Source organism: Elephantulus edwardii, unplaced genomic scaffold, assembly GCF_000299155.1.
Source record: "Elephantulus edwardii isolate Elephantulus edwardi_28Jun2011 unplaced genomic scaffold, EleEdw1.0 scaffold00251, whole genome shotgun sequence".
NCBI classification, from domain to species: domain Eukaryota; kingdom Metazoa; phylum Chordata; class Mammalia; order Macroscelidea; family Macroscelididae; genus Elephantulus; species Elephantulus edwardii.
In genome coordinates, this window is record NW_006400001.1 from 1,354,760 (window position 1) to 1,375,552 (window position 20,793).

Here is a 20,793-nt window from a genome sequence, read left to right on the forward strand (position 1 = left end):
GCGCAGGAGGGGAAGACCCTCTATGAGATGGATTGATTCGGTGACTGGGGTAATCGGGATGGGTGTGTCAGAGGTGGTGCGGTCGGTGCAGGATAGAGCAGGGTTTAGGGCTGTTGTGCATAGGGTCACTATGAGTAGGAAACGACTCGACGGCACATAACAACAACAACAACAAATTAAAAAAAACAACAACAATACTTTTCTCAGTTTAATGTCTTTTTTAAAGGACCAGCACCTCCTGACCACATGCCTAAAGTGTGCGAGACAAAATTTCACCAGATTTACCTCCAAAGAGCATCCTGGTTGCAAATTCTCCAAGACAAATTTGTTCCTTTGGCAATTCATGGGATATTCCATATTCTTAGTCAGCACCACAATTTAAAAAATATCAATTCTTCTTTGTTCTCCTTCATTCATTGTTCAACTTTCACATGCATACGGACCATTGCAAATACAATTGAATGGCTCGAGCAAAATTTAATCTTTAAGCTGACATCCTTGCTCTTTAGCACTTTGAAGAGGCCCTTGACAGAAGGTTTTCTCCATGCAACACAGCTTTTGATTTCTTGACTGTTGCTACCATGCACATTGATTCTGGATGGAAATAAAATTAAATCTTGGACAACTTCAATTTTATCTCCATCCACCTTGAGGTTGTTTATTGGTTATTTATTTGCCCAGTTGTGAAGACATTTGTTTTCCTGATGTTCAGATGTAATCCATAGTGAAGACTTGGGAGTCTTTTATTTTCTTCAGTAAGTGATTGAAGTAAGTGATTCTTTACCTTCTGCAAGAAAGACTGTGTCATCCACATAAGTTGTTAATGAGTCTTCTAAACTTGATGCCACTTTCTTCTTCATATAGTCCACCTTCTGCAATTATTTACTCAGCATCCAGATTGAACACATATAAAGAAAGATACATCCCTGACAGTTTTCCTGTGTTTTTTTAAAACTATGCATATTTCCTTTGTTTTGCTCAAACAACTTCTTCTTGTATGTAAAGAGTTTGAATGAGCATGATTAAGCGTTCTGGAATTCTTAGTCTTAATGCTTTCCATGACTTATGAAAATGCATACAGTTGAATACAGTTAATAAACCAAAAGTAAACATATTTCTGGTATTTATCTGCCTTCAGCCCAGATCCATCTGACATCAAAATGATATCCTTCATGCCATGGCTTTTTCTGAATCTGGCCTGAACTTCTGGAAGTTCTTTGTCAATATACCATTCCAAATGCTTTTCATCTTAGTAAACTTTTACTTGCATGTGTTATCAATGATAAAGTTTAATAATTTACACACTTGATTTTATCACTTCTTTTTGGAATGAAGATAAATACGAAAATCTTTTAACTGGTTGGCCAAGTAGTTGTTGTTTTCCACATTTCTGTAAGCATTTTCAGGCCTCATGTTTGCTGAAACACTTCAGTTGATTTACCATCATCCATTGCTGGGGCCTTAGTTTTTTTACCAATGTTTTCATTACATCTTTGACTTCAGTACTATTGTCTCTTTATCAGAGCCCTCATCTTGAAGAGGTTTAGCATCAATTGAATAGATGTGGTAAAAGGATGCAACTCTGATGCACACCTTTCTTCATATTAAAGTATTCTGTATCCCTTTATTCTGTTCTCATACTGCCTCTTAGTCTATATACAGATTTTGTGTGAACGTAATTAAATGTTTTAGAATTCCCATTCTTTGTAATGATATTCATAATTTGTTATGACTCACCCATGCTCTTATTCATCACCAATAAAACACAAGTACACATCTCCATGGCATTCTCTGCTTTTGCCTAAGATCTGTCTGGCATCAGAAATAATATGCCTTGTTCCAAATCCTCTTCTGTAACTGGCTTAAGATTCTGGCAATTCTCCACTGATGTCTGTGACAACATTTTTAAATTAAATTCAGCAGCATTTTATTCACGTGTATAATTGTTGCTGTTGTTGTTAGGTGTCTTTACACTCATAGAGATTTTATGAACAAAAGATCTGAACCCTGTATCCTGTGCCATCCTCATACTTCCTGGCACACAAAAGCCCATTGCAGCAGTCACCGTGCCAATCCACCTGGTTGAGGGTCTTCCTCTTTTTCACCTATCCTCCACCATTCCCAACATCATGTCCTTCTCCAAAGAATATCACCTTCTAGCAACATGCCCAAAGTATATAAGGCAAAGACTCATTCATCATTTCTGCCTCCAAAGAGCACTCTGGCTGCACCCTCTCCAAGATGTAAATGTTTGTTCTCTTAGCCATCGAAGGGATGGTCAGTGCTCTTCTCCAACGCCAAATACTGCTGATGATCACTCAGAAATAGCTGTACATAGACAGGGAACTGCCAGAAGTGCAAGCATTATTTAGAAGAGGTCGTGACATGAGGGATATCATTGCTGAAGGCAGATAGATCCTGGCTGAATATAAGGAATACCAGAAGAATGTCTATTTGTGCTTTATTGACTACGCAAAGGCACATGACTGTGTGGATCACAACAAGTTCTGGCTGACACTGAGAAGAATGGGAATCCCAGAGCACTTGATTGTGCTCATGAGAAACCTATACCTGGACCAGGAGGCTGTTGTGCAAACAGAGCAGGAGAGCCCTGTATGGTTTAGAATTGGGAAGGGAGTGTGTCAGGGTTGTATTTTTTTTCCTCCACATTTATTCAATCTATATGGCTCCACAGTCAACACTCTTGGCACCAGTAGCCAGGAAATTAAAAGCCGTATTGCCATGGGAAAGTCTGCTGTTAGGGACCTCTCCAAAGTACTGAAGAGTAATGGTGTCTCTCTAGAGAATAAGGCGTGTCTGATACAGGCCATGGTCTTTGCTATCACTTGTTATGCATCAGAGAGTTGGACAATGACTAAAGAGGATAGATGGAGAATTGATGCCTTTGAGCTGTGGTGCTGGAGAAGAGTATTGAATGTACCATGGACTGCCAAGAAAACAAACAGATTCATCCTGGAAAGGGTTAAATCGGGCGGCTCCTTGGAGGCAAGGATTCTGAGGCTTCATCCAACATACTTTGGACGTGTTGTAAGGAGAGACTGGTCCTTGGAGAGCGACATCATGCTTGGTAGGGTGGAGGGACAGCGCAGGAGAGGGAGGCCCTCTATGAGGTGGACTGATTCAGTGACTGGGGTAATCGGGATGGGTGTATCAGAGACAGTGCTATTGGCACAGGACAGAGCAAAGTTTAGGGCTGTTGTTCATAGGGTTGCTATGAGTCGCAAGTGACTCGACGGCACATAACAACAACAACAACATATGCTGAGCAAATTATTTGAGAAGCTTGACTATGTGAGGAGTGTGGATCAGGATTTGAGGGAGATTCATCAATAAACTTTGTTATATAGATGACACAACCTTGCTTGCTGAAAGGGAGGTGAATTTGAAGCATTTTGTTGCAGAAGATCAAGGAATGCAGTCTTCAGTATGGATTGTGTCTCAATGTCAAGAAAACAAAGACTCTTACCAATGCACCAATAGACAGCATCATGATGGATGGAGAAGAGATTGAAACTGTCAACAGCTTTATCTTGCTTGGACCCACAATTAGCACACTTGATATGAGCAGTCAGAAAATAAGGAGATGCATTGCATTGGGAAAATCTGCAGTTAGGGACCTTATCAATTATTGAGGAATAGTGATATCAGTTTGAGGACTAAGGTACATCTGATTCAGGCCATGGTCTTTCTGATTATGTACTGTGCATCTGACAGCTGGACAATGAATAAGGATGACCGGAGCTGGGGTGGGGGCAGGAATGATATATGTATAGTATTGGTGATATTATACAATAACTTCTACACTCTATTGGATCACTTTTCTTCAGAATGGGTACAAAGATCCTTTTCTTCTTCTTGGTTGATCAAGTAGCTGTTTCAAATTTTAACATAGTTAAGTGAGCATTTTTTTTATATTGCCTCCTTTTGTTGAAATTCGTATATCCATCTTAGATGATAATCACTCATTTCTTGACACTCTCTCTGTTGTTCTAATTCACCAGAAGAAAAATGTGCAATTTCCTTTGCTGTTTACAGCCTCTGAAAACCCACTGGAGAATCAGCTATAAGTTAGTTCTGACTCCGTAGCAATGGCTGAACCTTTCTTTAAAGGGAGCTTTGGTGGCAAGTCCATACAGAGGTGTACTGCTAACCTAAAGGCAGCCAGTTTGAATCCACCAGGAGCTCCAGAGGAGAAAGACAGTCTCCTCTCATGCGATTTACAGCCTCCAAAACCCACCATGGAGTCCACTATGAGTTGCTTGAATTGATGACTTGAATGTATGTGAGGGCTTGTTTTGGTTTTGGCTTTGTGGAGGTTTGGGGTTTTTCTGAGTCTTTTGTTTCAAACTTTCTCATTCTAATATCAAAACCATCAATGCATCTTGGATGCATGTTTCTCCATTTTAGACTATAGTTGGCACAAGACTTCAATTTCTTCATTCTTCTTCGACATTAATGATTGTATAAATTTGAACACTAGTCATATTAACTCGTTTTCCTTGTAAGCATACAGATCATTTAATTGACAGTTGTGCTTTAGAATCAATCTCAAAGAGAGTCGCTTAACAATGAATGCAATGCTATTCCTCTTCAACTTGTCATTCTTAAGACAGTAGACTATAGCATATCGTCAAACAATGGGATATCATTGGACTGATTAAAAATACTTACTTTTTTTTCCCTTCTACATTTCTTCTCTGCGTGTCTACATAAGTCTCCCAGCTGGTATAGCTCATGTTAACACCTCTATGTAGAATATTCCATACTTTCTCCTTTGCGCTCATGCAACATAAGCAATCAGAAATTTGTATGCAAATGTATACATTTATACACAAACACACTCATAAATATATATTTGGTGTTTCACCAGGAACCATAATATGTACATTTCTCTGCATCTTGCCCTTCCCATCCAACACCTTGTGCTTCAGAAGGAGCTATAATTCCTTCTTAGTAGCTGCTCTATATTCTGTGATGCAGATGAGCAGACAATTTATTCAAGCTTACCCTTAGTGATGTATATTCAGTTTGGTTTAAGAGTGTGTTTTTTTCTACTCTAATTCTGCATGTGAAAGTTGGACAATGAATAAGGAACACCAAAGAAGGATTGCTGCCTTTGGATTGTAGTGTTTATAAAGAATATTAAGTATAACATGGGCTGCCAAAAGAACAGACGTCTGTCTCGATAGAAGTGAAGCCAGAGGGATACTTAGGAGCAAGGATGGTGAGACTTCATATGACACACTGTGAGCCTGTGTTCAGAAGCAGTCCATCGCTGGAGAAAGAAATCATGCCTGCCTTGGTAAAGTAGAGGGTCGGTAAACAAGAGGAAGACTCCCAAGGAAATGGGCTGACAGTGACTACAACGAAGGTCACAAGCACCGTCAAGGTTGTAAGGGTGGAGCAGTACTAGACAGGGCTTCATTCTGTTGCATGTGGGGTCACTGTGAATAAGAACCCACTTATCAGCGCCTAACAGCAATGTCAATTCTGCAATTAATCATGTTTATGGAAAGTCTTACATTCTGGTTCTTTACATGAGTGCCTTGCTGTTGTGTACTATCAAGTCAGAACTGACTCAGCTGACCTTCCAGTGAATTTTCAGAGGCAATAAATCACATGGGAGGAGACTGCCCTCCCTTTTCTTGGGGAGCAGCTGGTGGACTTAAACTGCTTGCCTTCTGGATTGCAGTGCAGCTTCTTGGCACCTCAATGAATCCTTAAGTGGTACAATTTATTTAAAAATGTGTACCACATGTTGTTGTTGTAGTGTACCATTGAGTTGAGTCGCTTGAGACTAATAACAACCTTATAATAACAACCTGACCTGGCTTGAGCTAGTCTCACTGACTCTGGCACACCTGCTTCCATTGCCCTAGTTGAATTAATCTCATCCGGGGTCTTCCTCTCCTGAGCTATCCCTCCACCCTTCCGAGAATGATATCCTTCTCCAAGGATTGATCCCTCCTGCCCAAAGTATGTGAGCTGGAGCTTCAAAATGTTAGCCTCCAAGAAGAAACTTGGATTCACCCTCTCCAGGACAGACCTATTTGCTTTCTTGGTGGTCCATGGTATGTTCGAGACTTCTCCAGCGCCACAACTCAAAGGCATAAATTCTTCTGTCATCCTTAGTCATTATCCAGCTCTCTGATGTATAGCAAGTAATTACAAAGACCATGGCCTTTATAAGGTACATCTTAGTCTCTAGACTGACATTGTTGCTTCTCAGTACTATGGAAAGATCCCTGACAGAGGATTTACCTAATACAATTAATCTTGATTTCCTTACTGATTGTATCAAGAGTGTTGTTGATTGTGGAGCCAAGCAAGGTGTAATTGTTAAAAACCTAAATCTCTTTTCCTTCCATCACGGTGCTGCCAATTGGCCCAATGGTGAGAATCTTTGTCTTCTTGGTGTGGAGCTTCAATCAATATTGAAGACTGTATGTACAAATGGTAAAGTATTTAAAAAAAAAACAAAAGCCAACAACACTCCACACCCAAATTGTTTCCTGGTTCTTCCAATGAATGAAAGAAGTGATTCCTAAGTGATTGGATATTGAATTGCTGATCAAAAAGTTGACAGTATAAACTTTACAAGTTAGCTTGAAATTAACATTCAGTGGATTGCATCTAAAAGATAAAGTCCTTGGAAATCCTATGAGCAGTTTTCCTCTGCGTGCATGGGGTCACCATGAGTCAAAATTAACGTGACAGCAACTAACAGCACCCACAACAAATTATTCTGCTTCTACTAGCTGCATTCCCAGGAGTGCATTAACTGGGTCCATGAATTATTTATTTTAATAAATGTTGCTAGATTTTTTTTTCCTCAAAACATATTAGAACTCACATTTCCACAGTGAATGCAATGATATTTTGGTAGCTTCTGTCACTCTGTTTAATTTTTGCCAGTCTGATGGGGGCACAGCAACATTATTACTTTAACTTGCAGTTCTCTGACTGCCAGGGAGTCAAGGTTTCTTTTAATATTTCATTAGCCACTTGCATTTGCTATTCTGTGAATTGCCTATTTATACCTTTGACCCTTTTAAAAAAACATTAGGGGTTTGCCTTTTTCTTATCAATTTGTGATATTTTTTGTTGCATCTGAGTAATCTTAGTATCTGCTATCTGTAATTTCTAGGTGTTACAAATGGCTAACCAGACAACTAGTAGCTGAGAAACTGGTGACCCAAACCAACCCAGAGTTACTTCAACTGAGTGAAATATCTTCATCACAAAAGGACAAATATTGCATAGGACAACTGTTGTAAAATGTGACTGACATAAGGGCTCAGGGAAGGCAGAGAAGGAAGGGATGAATGATGTATATTGCATTGAAACAGATGAGGGAGAGAACTGTTTAAAAGGGATAATATTGTCATGATAGGAGTCCAGAATGAAGGCTGCACAGTGGGGTGGACTTGAGGGGAGAGATTGCATAAAAATGAAAGAGTTTTTCTTTTACTTTTCAAGGAGAAGAGTGAATTGGGGGCAAAGTGGTGGGCAGGCAGAAAAGTGCAATAATGAACTAGTGAAAACCCTAAGTCTCTGTAAACTTTCATTAAAATTAATAAAATAAAATAAAGAAGGCAGCTCTGGTGATTTGCTTCCAAAAAGTCACAGTCTTCATCACAGGAGACTAGAGCGAGGGCTACATGGTGGAGGGGATCTGGGGGAAGGTTTGTAAAACAATGAAAGAATCTTTTCTTTTACTTTTCCATAATTTTTGACTCATGTACTTATAACTTGTTAGTCAAATTTGTGTATCCTAGGTTGCAACACCCCCATGATACATCTTCAAGGATATGAACATGCACGGCCAAGCACAATCAATAAGAGTGCATCTAAATTCCAAAGTCAGTCTCCATAATAGTCTATGTGTTTCCTACTGCCAAAGGGTCCCTTTAGAGTAGTGAGAGAAGATCTTCACCCTGAAACCCACAGCGTCCCTTTTCAGCAGGAAGTAGCTAAGAGAATACGCCATCCCCTTTTCCTTATGACTCAGGGTGAAGTCTCTCTCAGGGAGGAGTGATAGGGAATGGCAAAGGACACACTGACAAAGAAGATTAATCAGAACTGGCTTTGGCAAGCACTGTGGCATTTGGACAAGAACAAACTGGGAGGAGGGTAGAGAGAATAGTGCAACAATGAATGAATGGAAACCCCAAATCTCTGTAAATGTTTATGAAAATTAATAAAATATAATTATAGAGAAAAAAAAGAAAAAGGAAAAAAAAAGTCACAGTCTTGAAGCCCTCAGGAGCTCTGGGGTCATCCATAGGGTGTCGTGCTTCTAACCCAAAGGTGGTACCTCTCTCAGGATTCAAATCTACCAGCGATTCCTAGGGAGAAAAATAGCCTAAAGCCTCTTCAATACATGCTCGAGAATGAGCTTTAAACTGGTTCTGGATAGAAATCAACATTGACTGCAGCCCAAGCGTATTAGAGATGGTATGGATGGCACAGGACAGGACAGGATTCAGATTTGTTGTTCAGAGGACCACTATAAGTCATAGTGGACTCAATGACATCTAACAACAACAGAAGTCAAGGACAATGAAAGGAAGCTGTTCCCTACTGTACACATGGGGTCACCTTGAGTCAGCATCAACTAGAGGACAGCTAACAACATCTGTATGTCATCAGCATCACAAACATTTTCTAAAAACACTTTTTGAGTCACCTTTGTGTATAGTATCTTTTACCATATAAAGCTTTTTCATTTTATGCAATCAAGTATGCTTATCTTCTCTGTGACCCTCTCTATGTTTCTTGTTACATTTAAACCATTTTCTCTGCCTTTAGATTTATATACAATCTCCTCTATGTGCCTTGGGATTTTTTTTTACACTTAAAGTTTTACTTCGTTTATAGTATATTTTGAATTTGCTGTGAAATTGGGAGACAAGCTCATTTCGCTCTAGGTGTACAGTCAGTTCTACCAGCGCTGTTTATTAAATAGCTCATTCTTTCTCACAGAATTGAAATACTACCTTTGTCACATATTAAATTATGATATATACTGAGACCTATTTTTGGATCCACTCTTCTGGTTCCACTGATTTGTCTATTCTTATGCCAATACCATGCTGATTGTATTACAGTGATTTTTATTAAGGTGGCTTTCAGCACAAGGCAAAAATCCTATTATTTATCTTCTTTGTACCTTCCCTTACTATTTAGGCATTTGTATTTATATAAATGTTTTCAATTGTTTTATCTACTTCCTTCCCTCCCTTCCCCCAAATAGAACTCTAGGTGAAATAATTATTAGCATTGTATCTATTTGTTCATTTGAGCAGATAAGTTTCTTTTTAAGATACAAAATTTTCCCCTCCCAAAAGAGAGTATAGGCAAAAATGAAGACATTAGCTATCTCTCATCTAAGCACATAAATTTAATTCCTTTCCAATCCAAATTCTAACACAATTTTAAGGGAGTTTGCTGAGCTGCTCATAAATACAATCCCTATAAAAGATGAAACATTCATGAATGGACAGGAAAAATTTGAAATGAGAAGAAAAATGAAGGAAATTATTTTCTACTAGATATGTAAGTGTGTAACAAGAGCTTACATTATTTCTATTCTAACATAGACAAAGAAACAAAAACAAAAAAAGAAATTATGTTAATTATGCTATGAGTCCTATTCGACTTGACAACACTTAACCACTGCTAAGTGAGCCTTGTTGTTATGTGCCGTTGAGTCACGTGTGACTCATAGCGACCCTATGTACAAGAGCCCTAAATCCTGCTCTATCCTGTGCCCACCTCACTGTCTGTGACACACCTGCTCCCATTACCCGAATCACTGAATTGATCCATCTCATTGAAAGTCTTCCTCTCCTGCGCTGTCCCTCCACCCTCCCAAACATTATATCCCTCTCCAAGGACTGGTTCCTTCCTTGCAACATGCCCAAAGTATGTCAGATGAAGTTTCAGAATCCTTGCCCCCAAGGAGCAGCCGGTTTCACCCTCTCCAGGACAAACCTGTTTGTTCTCCTAGCAGTCCATGGTATATTCAACACTCTTCTCAAGAACCACAGCTCAAAGGCATCAATTCTCTTTCTATCATTGCTAGTCATTGTCCAGCTCTCTGATGCATAGCACGCAGTTGCAAAGGCTATGTCCTGGATCAGGTGTACCTTAGTCTCCAGCCTGACATCATTGCTCTTCAGTACTCTGGAGAGGTCCCTGACAGCTGACTTTCCCAATGCAACTTGTCTCTTGGTTTCCTGGCTTCAGGTACCAAGAGTATTGATTGTGGAACCAAGTAAACTAAAACTGTTAACAATATCAACCTCTTTACCATCCATAATTATGCTGCCAATTGGCCCAGTGGTGAGAATCTTTGTCTTCTTGATGTTGAGCTTCAATCCATATTGAAGGCTACAGTCCTTGACCTTCTGCAGTAAGCACTTCAGGTTCTCCTCAGTTTCAGCAAGCAGGATTGTGTCATCTACATAACGCAGATTGTTGATGAATCTTCCACCAATCCTGAGGCCACATTTCTCCTCATACAGCCCAGCCTCCCAGATGATCTGTTCTCCATACAGGTTGAAAAGATATGGAAACAGAATACATCCCTGGTGGATGCCCTTCCTGATTTTGAACCATGCAGCATCTCCTTGCTCTGTTCTCAAGACTGCCTCCTGGTTCAACTATAGGTTTCATATAAGCACAATCAAATGTTCTGGGATTCCCAATCTTCTCAGAGTCAGCCACAGTTTGTTGTGATCTGCACAGTCAAAAGCCTTTGCATAGTCAATGAAACACAGGTAGACATTCCTCTGATACTCTCTGCTTTCTGCCAAGATCCATCTAACATCAGCTACAATATGTTTGGAGAAACTTTTTCTACTCTGTACATCACTCTTCATCAATTTGCTGCACTGAGGTAATCTACCTTGTGCTCTTGGGGTATCAAATACCATAATGGTTTCCCAATATGGACAGTGTTTGGTTGAGCTCCCAGTTGTAAAATAGGTTTGGAAGCAGGAGTGGCATCCACTTCCTAAACCACATGTCTATGGAAACTCTGTGAACTTGGAGAAACTACGATAGTTATAGAAAGGCATTAGGTCTTTTGTTCATAGAGTCACTATGAGTTGTACTCAACTTGATGGTAATGAACAATAACAACAATAACGTCTATGTTAGAATAAAAATAATGGAAAGAACTAATGAAATAAATGAGAAATAATGTACGAATGTGTAAGAATAGAAATAATGTAAAACTCTTACTATCTCACAAGAGTTATACATTTGCTGGAACGTAACTTCCGTCATTTTTATTCTCATTTCAAACTTTGTCAGACCATGCATGAGCATTCCATCTTATGACTAGCTTAGAAAACTCCTTTAAAAATATCATGTTAGAATTTTGACTGTAATTGAATGAAATCTACATATGTAGATGAAAAATAGCTAGTATCCTCACTAAAACAACTGGAACAATACATTGACAGAGAACTACCAGAAAGACAAGCTGGGGTTAGAAGAGGTCATGTCACTTAGAGTCATTAACACCAATGTCAGATGGGTCTTGGCAGAAAGCAGAGAGTACCAGAGTAATGTCTATCTGTGTTTCATTGTCTATCCAAAGGCATTTGACTGTGTGAATCACAACAAATTGTGATTAACCTTGAAGAAAATGGGAATCCCAGAACATTTGATTGTGCTTTTGCAAAACCAATGATAGGGCCAGGAAGCAGTCCTCAGAACAGAGCATGGTTTAAAATCAGGAAGGAAATGCATTAATGGTATGTCCTGTCTCCATACCTTTTCAATCTATAGTCAGAAGAGATCATTCGGAAGGCTGGACTTTATGAGGAGGAATGTGGAAACATTGGAAGAACATTCATCAACAACCTGTTATACAGATGACACAACTTTGCTTGTTGAAATTCAGGAGGACCTGAAGTACTTTCTGAAAAAGGTCAAGGACTTAGTCTTCAAAATGTATTGAAACTCAACATCAAGAAGACAAAGATTCTCACCACTGGGCCAATTGGCAGCACCCTGATAAATGTAGAAGAGATTGAGGTTGTTAACAAGTAACAGCTTGTTTGGCTCCACAATCAACACTCTTGTTACCAGTAGTTATGAAATCGAAAGATGTTGCACTGGGAAAATCTACTGTCAGGGACTTTACAAGAGTACTGAGAAGTAACGATGTCAGTCTAGCTACTAAGGTGCACCTGATCCAGGACATCTTTGCAATTACTTGCTATGCATCAGAGAGTTGGACCATGAATAAGGATAACAGAAAAAAAAGTGATGCCTTTGAATTGAGATGTTGGAGAAGAGTCTTGAACATACCATGGACTATCAAGAAAACAAATAGGTTTGTCTTGGAGATGGTTAACCGAAGTTTCTCCTTGGATGCTAGGATTTTGAAGCTCTGTCTCAAATACTTTGGGCACACGGCCAGGAGGAACCAGTCCTTGGAGAAAGATAAAATGCTCAGAAGGGTAAAGAGACAATGCAGGAGAGGAAGACTTCAAATGAGATGGGTTGATACAGTAACTAGGGCAATAGGGGTAGCTGTGTCAGAGTTAGTGAGACTGGCTCAAGACAGGGCAGGCTCCAGAGTTATACATAGGGTTGCTGTGAGTCACAGGTACATAACTACAGCAAGAACCAAGACTGTAAGAGTGCAGTTTGTAGGGATTTCTTGGACTGCTACCCGAAAAGTGGTGCCTCTCTGGTAGCTTGAACCCTTTGGTGTATCTATAGGAGAAAGATAGGCAGTCTCCTTCAGTGCAGTCTACAGCCTTAGAAACCCAATGGAGGGTCAGCTATGAGTCAGCCCAACTGCACAGCAATGAGTTCATACTTTAAGGCCCCTGTTTCTTGCCTTGATGAAACAAGTAAGCCAAAACCTAGCTTTCTCTTAAATGTACAAGTTACTGGACATAATGCATGAAAGAAAAGTTTCAGATATTAGTTAAGTAGCAATGCAGAGAAGGAAAATGAACAAGGAATTAAGATCTTCTGAGCTTACTACCTAGAATGTCTCAGCAGCAGCATAGAAAATGGGTACTGAGTCAGGTTAGCCTCAGATTTTTGTTGTTGTTGTTGTTGTTATGTGCCATCGAGTCACCTGTGACCACAGTGACCCTATATACAGCAGCTCTGAATCCTTCCATGTCCTGAGCCAGTCTCATTAATTCTGACACACCATCCCCCCACCACCCTAGTGACTGCATCAATCCATCTCATCCAGGGTCTTCCTATCCTGAACTGCCCTCCACCTTTCTGAGAATGATCTCCTTCTCCAAGGACCAGTCTCTCCTGGCCATGAACCCAAAGTATGTGAAACAGAACTTCAAAATCCTAGCCTCCAAAAAGAAACTTGGTTTCACCCTCTCCAAGACAGACCGATTTGTTTTCTTGGCAGTCCATGGTATGTTTAAGACTCTTCTCCAGCCCTACAATTTGAAGACATCGATTCTTCACTTGTCATCCTTAGTCATTATACAGCTCTCTCTGATGCATAGCAAATAATTGCAAAGATCATGGTCTGGATTAGGTGCACCTTAGTCTCTAGACACATCATTGCTTTTCAGTACTCTGGAGAGGTCCTCCACAGCAGATTTTTCCAATGAAATTTGTCTTTTGGTTTCCTTACTGCTGGTGCCAAGAGTGTTGATTGTGGAGCTGTAATTTCTAACATGTTCATTCTCTTCTCCATCTATCATGGTGCTGCCAATCAGCCCAGTGGTAAGAAGTTTTGTCTTCTTGATGTTGAGTTTCAATCCATTTTGAAGACTACAGTCCTTAACCTTCTGCAGCAAGTGCTTCAGGTCCTTTTCAGCTTTAGCAAGCAAGGTTGTGACATCTGCATAACATAGGTTGTTGATGTGTTTGCCTCCAATCTTGATGCCACATTCCTCGTCAGAAAATTAAAAACTTGAAGAGTACAAAGACACTAGAATGTGTAGGGCAATGCGCAGATAATGCAAAACCGTGAAGGAAATCTCAAACCTAGTATGATCTGACTCTATTTTCACATAACATCAATTTTTGCATTATGGCCCAGTCTTTGGAACCTGACTATATCAATAATTGAAAAGTGGAATGTGTGTTGTATAAGTAGAAATAAAATGCATGGGAACAATTATATAAAAGAGAAATGAACATGTTATGAGATTCTTATACAATGTGTGAAATGGTTCATAGACCAAGAAGCTGAGCAAGTTCTTCCTTTTCCATTTTCTAATTTCAGGTCTTTGTACATTTCACTATAATACCTCACTTGTCTTGTTGAGCTGCCCTTGGAAATTTCTGCTAGGTTTTCTTCATCATTTATTACCGTCAGTTTGGCTTTTCTACATGAAAGAAACTGTTTCAGAGTCTCTTCTGATAATCAATTTATGGTTTTCTTCCTTTTCTGTCTTTCTAATGACTTTACAATTGTTGTTGTTGTTATGTGCCGTCGAGTCGCTTGCGACTCATAGCGACCCTATGTACAACAACTGTAAACCCTGCTCTATCCTGTGCCAATCGCACTGCTTCTGACACACCCATCCCAATTACCCCAGTCACTGAATCAATCCACCTCATAGAGGGTCTTCATCTCCTGCGCTGTCCCTCCACCCTGCCAAGCATGATGTCGCTCTCCAAGGATCTCTCTCTCCTTACAACATGTCCAAAATATGTCAGACGAAGCACCAGAATCCTTGCCTCCAAAGAGCAGCCTGGTTTAACCCTCTCCGGGCTGAATCTGTTTGTTTTCTTGGCAGTCCATGGTACATTCAATACTCTTCTCCAGCACCACAGCTCAAAGGTATCAATCCTCTTTCTATTCTCCCTAGTCATTGTCCAACTCTCTGATGCAGAACAAGTGATTGCAAAGACCATAGCCTGTATCAGATGCACCTTAGTCTCCAGAGTGACAACACTGCTCTTCAGTACCTTGGAAAGGTCCCTAACAGCAGACTTTCACACTGTAATACATTTTTTTATTTCCTGGCTGCTGGTGCCAAGAGTGTCGACTGTGGAGTCCAGCAGACTAAAGTCAACAATCTCAATCTCTTCACCATCCATCCTGATGCTGCCAATTGGTCCAGTGGTGAGAATCTTTGTCTTCTTGACATTGAGCTTCAATCCATACTGCAGGCTGCAGTCCTTGACCCTCTGCAGCAAGCATTTCAGGTCCTCTTCAGTTTCAGCAAGCAGGGCTGTGTCATCTGCATAATGCAGATTGTTAATAGATCTTCCACAAATCCTGACGCCACACTTCTCCTCATAGAGCCCAGCTTCTCAGATAATCTGTTCTGCATACAAGTTGAAAAGGTTGGAGATAGGACACATCCCTGGCGTACGCCTTTCCCAGTTTTGAACCATGCACTGTCTCCCTGCTCTGTTCTGATGACTGCTTCTTGGTCCAAGTATAGGTTTCGCATTAGCACAATCAAGTGTTCCGGATTCCCATTCTTCTCAGAGTCAGCCACAGTTTGTCATGATCTACACAGTCAAACACCGTTGCATAATCAATGAAACACAGATAGACGTTCTTCTGGTATTCCCTGCTTTCAGCTAAGATCCATCTAACATCAGCTACAATATCCCTAGTACCACGACCCCTTCTAAACCCAGCCTGGACTTCTGGCAGTTCTCAGCTCATGTGCTGTTCCAGTCATTTTTGGATTCAGTAGAATCTTGCTTGCTAATGAAATCAATGATATTGTTTCTATAGTTTTCACACTCTGTTGGGTCACCCTTCTTTGGAATGGGAACAAATATAGATCTCTTCAAGTCAGTAGGCCAAGTGGTTGTTCTCCAGATTTCTTGGAGAGCACATCCAGGGCAGCATATGTTAGCTGAAATATGTCAATTGGTATGCCATCTATTCCTGGGGCCTTATTTTTTGCTTTTCAAAGTAGCTTGAATTTCTTCCTTCATCACCGTAGGCTCTTGCTCATATGTCATTTCATTAAATTCTTCTGTGTCTGTCAGTTCCTTTTGATACAGTGACTCAGTATATTCTTTCCATCTTCTTTGAATACTTCCTGGATCATTTAACATTCTGCCTAAAGCATCCTTGATTATAGCAACTTGAGGTTTAAATTTGTTCTTCAGTTGTTTGAGCTTAAGAAATGCTGAGCGAGTTCGGCCCTTTTGATTTTCCAACTCCAGCTCCTTGCACATTTCATTGTAATATTTTGCTTTTTTATCCCGTGCTGCCCTTTGGAATTTTCTGTTCAGCTCTTTAGTATCTTGGATTCTTGAATTCTTCCTTGTTCTTTGGCTTCTCTGCACTCCAGTGCAATCTTCAGAGTTTCTTCTGACATCCAGTTTGATCTTTTTTTTTCTCTTCTGCCTTTGTAATGACCATTTGCACTTTTCTTGGATGATACATTTGACATCCTCCCACACTCATTAGGTCTTCGCTCATTAGTGTTCAAGGCCTCAAACCTGTTCCTGAGATGGTTATAAGATGGGGATGAACTCAAAGTCATATTTTGTTTCCCGTGGATTCGGTTTAATTTTCCTCAGCTTCAGCTTGAACTTGGCATATGAGTAGCTGGTGGTCTGTTCCACAATCAGCTCCTGGCCTTGTTTTCACAGCTGATATTGAGCTTCTCCAGTGTTTTTTTCCGCAGAGGCTTGTCCTTACAATGTTGTTGTTGTTATTGTTAAGTGCCGTCGCGTCACAGGCAACTCATAGCGACTCTATGAAGGAGAGTCCCTAAATGCTTGGGTGTCTCTCATCTTCTCTCCAGGTTCACAGGGTTTCTGAAGGCAAGCTATTATGGAAGTAGATGCCACTCCTCCTTCCAAGCTTGTTTTAATCAGGGAGCTCTGTCCCACTCTCTGTTCGCATTGGGTAACCAGCCATTAACACATCTGACACATCAGTGTCACAGTGTTCAGCCTCACAACAACCACAAGTTACCACTGTAGGGCAACTTGTCCACCACGGCTATACAACCTAGTGGAATGTCTGAACAAAAACGATGAAAGACAGGCCCAAGGGTCGCCGATTAAAAGTCACGCACCTTCGGCTTGGTAGCATCGCTTTCTATCCACTGGGCCAGCTGATCTCTCTATGTTGATGTTATTGTTGTTAAGTGCCAGTCGAGTCGCAGGTGATTCATAGTGACCCTATGAAGGAGAGTCCTCAACGCGTGTGTGTCTCTCATCCTCCCTCCAGGTTCATAGGGTTTCCAAAGGCAAGGTGTTATGGAAGTGGATGCCACTCCTCCTTCCATGTACTTACAATACATCAAAAATAATCTTAACATGATATTTAAATTTAAGTAGAATAAACTCAAGGTCATATTTCAGAGATCAGGAGACATATTGCACTGGAAAAGTCGCAGTCAGGGACCTCTCCAAATTACTGAGAAGCAATACTGTCAGTTTGAGAACTAAGGTGCATCTGATTCAGGCCATGCTCTTTTGAATCACTTGCCATGCAACTGAGAACTGGGGAATGAACAAGGATGATAGAAGAATTGACACCTTTGACCTGTGGTGTTGGAGAAAAGTGCTGAACTGTTAAAAGAAAAAATAGAGATGTCTTGGAAAAGGTGTAGCCGGAGAGCTCCTTACAAAGAATAACAACTACCTTTGACTTGTTGCTAGAGATATTATTCCTTGGAGAGAGGCATCATACTTGGAAAGGTGGACAGTGAGCAAAAGAAAGATCCTCAACCAGGTGAATTAATTGCCACAATGTGCTCGAGTATGTCAGAGATTGTGTGGATGGCACAGAAAAGGACAGGGTTCAGATCTGTTGTTAATAGTATCACAATGGTTCATAGTCAACTCAATGGCACCAAACAACAGATTTGTTTTCATTGTCTGCAGTTTAAATTTGTACTTGCATATGAGTAATTGATGGTCTGTTCCACACTCAGACCCTGACCTTGTTTCAACTCCTGATATTAAGCTTCTCCATTGTCTCTTCCTACAATCTGATTTCTGCATACTCCATCAAGGGAAGTCCATGTGAATAGTCAGCACTTACAATTTTTTGTTTTGTCCGTTTTAAGTATTTGCAATGAAATATGTTGATTACACACACATTAGTTCTGTTCCTATTTTGTTTTGTCAGCACAATATGTGGAGTTATGTCAAGTGTCTTGTCTGCATCAACTAATATGATCATGTGGTTCTTTCCTTTGTTTTCTAGATGTGGTGGATGATATTGTTTTTCTTACATTGAACTATCCTTGCCTACCTGGTAGGAATCCTACTTGATTGAGATTTATTTCGTATATGTTCTTGGATTCTGTTGTCTATGACTTTGTGGAGAATTTTTGCACCTATACTCATGAAAGTTATTGATCTATAATTTTCTTTTATAGTAAAGTTTTTGCCTGGTTTTGGTTTCATGGTTATACTTGCTTAATAAAATGAGTTTGTGAATATTTAATCTTTTGATATGTATTTGGAAAACAGTTTTAGTAGAATTGGTGTGAATTCTTCCATGCATGTTTGGTACAATTCACTAAGGAAGCCATTTGGGCCAGGCCTTTTATGTTGTTGTTGTTGTTGAGAGTGTTTTTATAATCTGTTCCGTTTCTTCTTTTGTAACAAAAATTGTTTGAATTTTCTGCCTGTTTGTCATAGTTTAAGCTGGCAATGAATGTCTAAAATTTGTCCATTTATTCTAGATTTTCAAATTTGTATATTTAGGTCTTCTTAGTATTCTGCTATTATCCTTTTTATTTCAGTTGGTTCTGCTGTATTATTACCTATTTCATTTATTATTCCTGTTATTTGCATATTTTCTCTTTTTTCCCCCTTTATTAGATTTGCCAGTAACATGTTAGTTTTATCAGCCCTTTCAAAGAACCAGCTTTCATTTTTTTTCTACTGTTTTTCTGTTTCCTATTTTATTTCTGATATTGTCTTCACTATTTCCTTTCTTTTTGCTGCTATAGTCTTTGCTTCCCAGTCTTTTGATAATTTGCATAATTGTTGGGGTAAGGTGTTGATTTTTATTTTCTTCTTTTTTAATGTCTGTGTTTATTGTTATAAATTGATTTCTGAGCAATACTGATTATGCTGTTTTCTTTTGGGTTCTATCTTGTTTGAGGTACACTTAGCTCCTTGAATGCATATTTTCTGTTTTCATAATATTTAAGACATTTTCTTCCAGAAAATCTTCAACAATTTTTGGGTTTTGTAAGTTTATTCTAATTTTCACAAATTCCTTGATTTTATGTTTATGTGGAATTGTCCAATCACACTACTTTATCTAATGGACAATTTATCTGGTTATAGATCTCTTGACTGACATTTTTTTCTTTCAGAGTTATATGTATGTCGGTCCATTGCCTTCTTGCCTGCATGAATTCTGCTGAGAAACTTAGTCTTTACATATAGTTTCAATCTTCTTTATAGGTAGCTGTTTCATCTGAGTAGCTTGCTTTCTGTATTCTTTATTTCTTTTTTCTTTGTCTTTAATTTTGGAATGCATGATTATGCAGTTCTCTTTGGGTTCTATCTTGTTTGAGGTACACTTAGCTCCTTGAATGCATATTTTCTGTTTTCATAATATTTAAAAAATTTTCTTCCAGAAAATCTTCAACAATTGTAGGGTTTGGGGAAATTCTGTTTGTTTGCTTGTTTGTTTTAGTTTTGTTTGCTTGTTTCTTCATTCTCCAGTCTTCAAATCACCCACAGTTATTCTTCTCAATGTTGTCTCAAATATTTCTTATGCTTTCTTCATTTTTCTCTCGTTTTTTTCTGATTGTTCCTCTTACAGATTAGAACTAAATTAATGTTCTTCCAATTGAATAATTTTATGTTCTATTGCTTATTTTGCTTTTTTATCCTTCCAATGTATTACCTATTTCTGAAGTTTCAGTCTTAATACCCTGGATTTCAATTTGCTGATTTTTAGTGGCTTCTGATGTCTTGTTTATTTTATATATTTGATATCGTGCTTTAGTTTTTCCAAGTCCTCTAGAGTTCTGTGATGTTCTCAATTCATAGAAGATCCTTAACTATCATTATTTTGTATTTTTTTAAATCAGGAGTTCCAATAGCTTTTTCTACTCTGAAAGATTTTCCAGTTTTATATTTTGGTCACTTTTTGATCCCTCTTGACTTTTTGTTGTTGTTTAAAGTTATCTCTTGCCTCTGAGACATAGTGATTTTGTTGTCTTTTTACTCTTAAAACTTTGTTTTGCTGTATCTAGTTCTGCCATGTGAGTATACTCATGCTAGATTAGCAGTTCTTTATGTTTTATTTCCTGTTTTCTGGTGCATATGATATAGAGGTTGGAGATGGGTGTGCTGTTCTTTTTTCTTGTAAAGCAGTTCAGAGAAGATTAATTTGGGGTTGTTTGCAGTCTTTCAATGATAAATTAGAGAAGGACTTTGTGTCTATTTTTCTCAAATCAGTAAAGTTATAGTAGATGTGTATGTGGCTGGGTCATGTGTTTACTGTTGGTTTCTCTTGGCAGGTTGGGCAAAGAAAAAGGATAGGAAATAAAGCAAAACAAAGCAAAACAAGATTGGACAGTGAAAGAAAAAAATAAATTCCCAAACTGAGAAGGTTACAATAGGAAAGAGAATCGGGGAGGGGGGAGGGGAGTCACAAAAACAAAACCGAAAACAAATCCACACAGATGAAAGAGAGAAGCAAAGGAAAGTGGAGGGGGAAGTTAAAATGAATTGTTGTTATTATGTGCCATTGAGTCACTTGTGACTCAAAGTGACCCCATGTACAAGAGCCCTAAACCCTGCTCTATCCTGTGCCAATCTTACTATCTCTGACACACCTACCCCCATTATGCCAGT